Source organism: Oncorhynchus keta, chromosome 35 (genome assembly GCF_023373465.1).
Source record: "Oncorhynchus keta strain PuntledgeMale-10-30-2019 chromosome 35, Oket_V2, whole genome shotgun sequence".
Lineage (NCBI taxonomy): Eukaryota > Metazoa > Chordata > Actinopteri > Salmoniformes > Salmonidae > Oncorhynchus > Oncorhynchus keta.
Genome location: NC_068455.1, coordinates 3,577,647 through 3,583,691, shown reverse-complemented (window position 1 = coordinate 3,583,691; position 6,045 = coordinate 3,577,647). Strand labels below are relative to the sequence as shown.

At 47.5% G+C, this 6,045-nt stretch overlaps 1 long non-coding RNA gene across 2 annotated transcripts; it reads left to right on the top strand.

Moving 5' to 3' along the window:
• Window positions 1–33: 33 nt before the first annotated feature.
• On the top strand, window positions 34–1,459 carry LOC127915692 (uncharacterized). Of its 2 annotated transcripts, XR_008091652.1 has the most exons (3): window positions 34–425; window positions 523–1,169; window positions 1,211–1,459. It is a non-coding gene; the product is annotated as an uncharacterized LOC127915692 (long non-coding RNA). The 2 variants fall into 2 exon arrangements; XR_008091651.1 differs by having other exon boundaries at window positions 34–1,169.
• The last annotated feature ends 4,586 nt before the right edge of the window (window positions 1,460–6,045 follow it).

The following is a 6,045-nucleotide window of genomic DNA, read 5'->3' as shown; positions in this document are numbered from 1 at the left end:
CTTGAACCTCGCAGGGGATAAAAGGAAATCTTGAAAACCGAGTGTGTTTACTCTGGAGTTGCAATCCTTATTAAACAAACTAACCTCTGATCAAAGAAGTTTTCTGTGGTCTCTTGTATGAACTGAGGGCAGAAATCCCTTACAGGGGGAAATAGGGGGACTGGACTTACTGCAGGGAGGACTGGACTTACTGCAGGGAGGGAAATAGGAGGACTGGGCTTACTGCAGGGGCGGAAATATGGTGAGGACTGGGCTTACTGCAGGGGAGGAAATAGGAGGACTGGACTTACTGCAGGGGGAGGAAATAGGGTGAGGACTGGACTTACTGCAGGGGAGGAAATAGGAGGACTGGACTTACTGCAGGGGGGAAATAGGAGGACTGGACTTACTGCAGGGGAGGAAATAGGAGGACTGGACTTACTGCAGTGGGGGAAATAGGGGGACTGGGCTTACTGCAGGGAAGGAAATAGGAGGACTGGGCTTACTGCAGGGAAGGAAATGGGAGGACTGGGCTTACTGCAGGGGGAGGAAATAGGGGGACTGGGCTTACTGCAGGGAATGAAATGGGAGGACTGGGCTTACTGCAGGGGGAGGAAATAGGGTGAGGACTGGACTTACTGCAGGGGAGGAAATAGGAGGACTGGGCTTACTGCAGGGGAGGAAATAGGAGGACTGGACTTACTGCAGTGGAGGAAATAGGAGGACTGGACTTACTGCAGGAGAGGAAATAGGGGGACTGGGCTTACTGCAGGGAAGGAAATGGGAGGACTGGACTTACTGCAGGGGGGGAAATAGGACTGGGCTTACTGCAGGGGAGGAAATAGGAGGACTGGACTTACTGCAGGGGAGGAAATAGGAGGACTGGACTTACTGCAGGGGAGGAAATAGGAGGACTGGACTTACTGCAGGGGAGGAAATAGGAGGACTGGACTTACTGCAGGGAGGACTGAAAGGACAACAGGACACACAGACTAAAGCGAAAACAGGTTTTTAGAACGTTTTGGTAAATAAAAAAAGTGTGGAAAAGGTCTGAATACTTTCCAAGTGCTCTGTAGTTCTAGTTAATTCCATCTGCTGTACTGGACAGGTGCAGAAACAGGATAGGGGTCCATCTGCTGTACTGGACAGGTGCAGAAACAGGATAGGGGTCCATCTGCTGTACTGGACAGGTGCAGAAACAGGACAGGGGTCCATCTGCTGTTCAGGACAGGTTTCAGTCCAGCCTGTATGACTGTGTGTGGACTTTGCCATGGTTGATCTACAGTTGTTGAATAATATTTATGGTCATGAACCTCCTCAGTACCAGTGCTAGGCAGCACTGAGTGCTAATGGGACTAAATTACTGATATAATGGACATTTTAACAGTTGTTTAATTTAGTCAATTAATGTGTGTAATTTTGTGCATACTGAACATTCGTTTTGACTTAATATGTCAATTAAAAGAGGTTTAATCAGTCATTCTGGTTCTTTTTGTTTTTCTCCTGATTTTATTGGATAAACAGGAGGATTATGGGTCAATTCAAATCTGGACCTCAAAACCAGTCCTACCGCTGATCTTCCATGTGTCCCCTCTAATCAGGACACGTTCAGCTCTGAGACACCCATGAGGGAGCTGGCCAGAAAAACAGGGAGGACCAAGGCACTCTTCATATATTTAAAATGACTTTTATTGTTAAAAGGGAGGGAGGACCAAGGCACTCTTCATATATTTAAAAGGACTTTTATTGTGAAAAGGGAGGGAGGACCACGACCAATGAGGACCAAGGCACTCTTCATATATTTAAAATGACTTTTATTGTTAAAAGGGAGGGAGGACCACGACCAAGGAGGACCAAGGCACTCTTCATATATTTAAAATTACTTTTATTGTTAAAAGGGAGGGAGGACCACGACCAAGGAGGACCAAGGCACTCTTCATATATTTAAAATTACTTTTATTGTTACGGCATGTTCAATGGAACAAATATTATTTATTTTTTTAATTCACACGCGCTTCAGCATAGGCCTTCGGTACCAATAAAGGCACTCTTCATATATTTAAAATTACTTTTATTGTTACGGCATGTTCAATGGAACAAATATTATTTATTTTTTTAATTCACACGCGCTTCAGCATAGGCCTTCGTCTTGGAGTACCTTCTATCTATAAAGATCTACTATTTTGTACCCCCCCCCTACTGTCTGCCTGTGATTCAGTACCCCCCCTACTGTCTGCCTGTGATTCAAAACCCCCTACTGTCTGTCTGTGATTCAATACCCCCCTACTGTCTGCCTGTGATTCAATACCCCCCTACTGTCTGCCTGTGATTCAATACCCCCTACTGTCTGCCTGTGATTCAATACCCCCTACTGTCTGCCTGTGATTCAATACCCCCTACTGTCTGCCTGTGATTCAATACCCCCTACTGTTTGCCTGTGATTCAATCCCCCCTACTGTCTGCCTGTGATTCAATACCCCCCTACTGTCTGCCTGTGATTCAATACCCCCTACTGTCTGCCTGTGATTCAATACCCCCCTACTGTCTGCCTGTGATTCAATACCCCCCTACTGTCTGCCTGTGATTCAATACCCCCCCTACTGTCTGCCTGTGATTCAATACCCCCCTACTGTCTGCCTGTGATTCAATACCCCCTACTGTCTGCCTGTGATTCAATACCCCCTACTGTCTGCCTGTGATTCAATACCCCCCTACTGTCTGCCTGTGATTCAATACCCCCCCTACTGTCTGCCTGTGATTCAATACCCCCCTACTGTCTGCCTGTGATTCAATACCCCCCTACTGTCTGCCTGTGATTCAATACCCCCCTACTGTCTGCCTGTGATTCAATACCCCCTACTGTCTGCCTGTGATTCAATACCCCCTACTGTCTGCCTGTGATTCAATACCCCCTACTGTCTGCCTGTGATTCAATACCCCCTACTGTCTGCCTGTGATTCAATACCCCTGTGATTCAATACCCCCCTACTGTCTGCCTGTGATTCAATACCCCCTACTGTCTGCCTGTGATTCAATACCCCCTACTGTCTGCCTGTGATTCAATACCCCCCTACTGTCTGCCTGTGATTCAATACCCCCTACTGTCTGCCTGTGATTCAATACCCCCTACTGTCTGCCTGTGATTCAATACCCCCCTACTGTCTGCCTGTGATTCAATACCCCCTACTGTCTGCCTGTGACTGTCTGTCTGTGATTCAATACCCCCTACTGTCTGCCTGTGATTCAATACCCCCTACTGTCTGCCTGTGATTCAATACCCCCTACTGTCTGCCTGTGATTCAATACCCCCTACTGTCTGCCTGTGATTCAATACCCCCTACTGTCTGCCTGTGATTCAATACCCCCTACTGTCTGCCTGTGATTCAATACCCCCTACTGTCTGCCTGTGATTCAATACCCCCTACTGTCTGCCTGTGATTCAATACCCCCCTACTGTCTGCCTGTGATTCAATACCCCCTACTGTCTGCCTGTGATTCAATACCCCCTACTGTCTGCCTGTGATTCAATACCCCTACTGTCTGCCTGTGATTCAATACCCCCTACTGTCTGCCTGTGATTCAATACCCCCTACTGTCTGCCTGTGATTCAATACCCCCTACTGTCTGCCTGTGATTCAATACCCCCTACTGTCTGCCTGTGATTCAATACCCCCTACTGTCTGCCTGTGATTCAATACCCCCTACTGTCTGCCTGTGATTCAATACCCCCCTACTGTCTGCCTGTGATTCAATACCCCCTACTGTCTGCCTGTGATTCAATACCCCCTACTGTCTGCCTGTGATTCAATACCCCCTACTGTCTGCCTGTGATTCAATACCCCCTACTGTCTGCCTGTGATTCAATACCCCCTACTGTCTGCCTGTGATTCAATACCCCCTACTGTCTGCCTGTGATTCAATACCCCCTACTGTCTGCCTGTGATTCAATACCCCCTACTGTCTGCCTGTGATTCAATACCCCTACTGTCTGCCTGTGATTCAATACCCCCTACTGTCTGCCTGTGATTCAATACCCCCTACTGTCTGCCTGTGATTCAATACCCCCTACTGTCTGCCTGTGATTCAATACCCCCTACTGTCTGCCTGTGATTCAATACCCCCTACTGTCTGCCTGTGATTCAATACCCCCTACTGTCTGCCTGTGATTCAATACCCCTACTGTCTGCCTGTGATTCAATACCCCCTACTGTCTGCCTGTGATTCAATACCCCCTACTGTCTGCCTGTGATTCAATACCCCCTACTGTCTGCCTGTGATTCAATACCCCCCCTACTGTCTGCCTGTGATTCTGTTACTGTCATGGAGGCAGACCTGGGTACAGCTCACCCTGCTCTGTGCCGACCAGGCCCTATCTGTTACTGTCATGGAGGCAGACCTGGGTACAGCTCACCCTGCTCTGTGCCGACCAGGCCCTATCTGTTTCTGTCATGGAGGCAGACCTGGGTACAGCTCACCCTGCTCTGTGCCGACCAGGCCCTATCTGTTACTGTCATGGAGGCAGACCTGGGTACAGCTCACCCTGCTCTGTGCCGACCAGGCCGCGGGCGTGATGGTACCTGTTCAACCACGGGATCATGCTGGAGGGACAGTTGGCACATTCCTAAATGGTATTCAATTAGAAAATATTCAGACCCCTTGACTTTTTCCACATTCTGTTACGTTACAGCCTTATTTAAAAAAAACGACGTTTTAATTCATCAATCTACACACAATACCCCATAATGACAAAGCAAAAACAGGTTTTTATACATTTCAGCAAATGTATTAGAAAAAATTAAATAAACAATATCACATTTACATAAGTATTCAGACCCTTTACGCAGTACTTTGTTGAAACACCTTTGGCAGCAATTACAGCCTCGAGTCTTCTTGGGTATGATGCTACAAGCTTGTCACACCTGTATTTGGAGAGTTTCTCCCAATCTTCTCGTCAGATTCTCTCAAGCTCTGTCAGGTTGGATGGGGAGCGTTGCTGTACAGCTATTTTCAGGTCTCTTCAGTGATGTTCAACTGGGTTCAAGTCTGGACTCTGGGTGGGCCACTCAAGGACATTCAGAGACTTGTCCCGAAGCCACTCCTGCGTTGTCTTGGGTGTGTGCTTAGGGTCTTTGTCCTGTTGGAAGGTGAACCTTCGTCCCAGTCTAAGGTCCTGAGTGCTCTGGAGCAGGATTTCATCAAGGATCTCTCTGTACTTTGCTCCGTTCATCTATCCCTCGATCCTGACTAGTCTCCCAGTCCCTGCCGCTGAAAAACATCCCCACAGCATGATGCTGCCACCACCAAGATTCCTCCAGATGTGACAGTTGGCATTCAGGCCAAAAGAGTTCAATCTTGGTTTCATCAGACCAGAGAATCTGCCTGTGATGTGTTTCTCATGGTATGAATGTTTCTCATGGTATGAATGTTTCTCATGGTATGAATGTTTCTCATGGTATGAATGTTTCTCATGGTATGAATGTTTCTCATGGTATGAGATTCTTTTATAATTTTTTATCCCAGCCTCTGTCCCCGCAGGAGGCTTTTTGCCTTTTGGTAGGCCGTCATTGTAAATAAGAATTTGTTGTTAACTGACTTTCCTAGTTAAATAAAGATTAATAAATACAAATAAAATACACAGGTGCCCTTTGGCAAACTCCAAGCTGGCTGTCATGTGCCTTTTACTGAGGAGTGGCTTCCGTCTGGCCACTACCATAAAGGCCTGATTAGTGGAGTGCTGCAGAGATGGTTGTCCTTCTGGAAGGTTCTCCCATCTCCACAGAGGAACTCTGGAGCTCTGTCAGAGTGATCATCTGGTTCTTGGTCAAGGCCCTTCTCCCCTGATTGCTCAGTTTGGCCGGGCAGCTCTAGGATGAGAGTTTTGGTGGTTCCAAACTTCTTCCATTTAATAAAGATGGAGGCCACTGTGTTCTTGGGGACCTTCAACACTGCAGAAATGTTTTGGTACCCTTCCCCAGATCTGTGCCCCGACACAATCCTGTCTCTGAGCTCTACGGACAATTCCTTTGACCTCATGGCTTGGTTTTTGCTCTGACATGCACTGTCAAC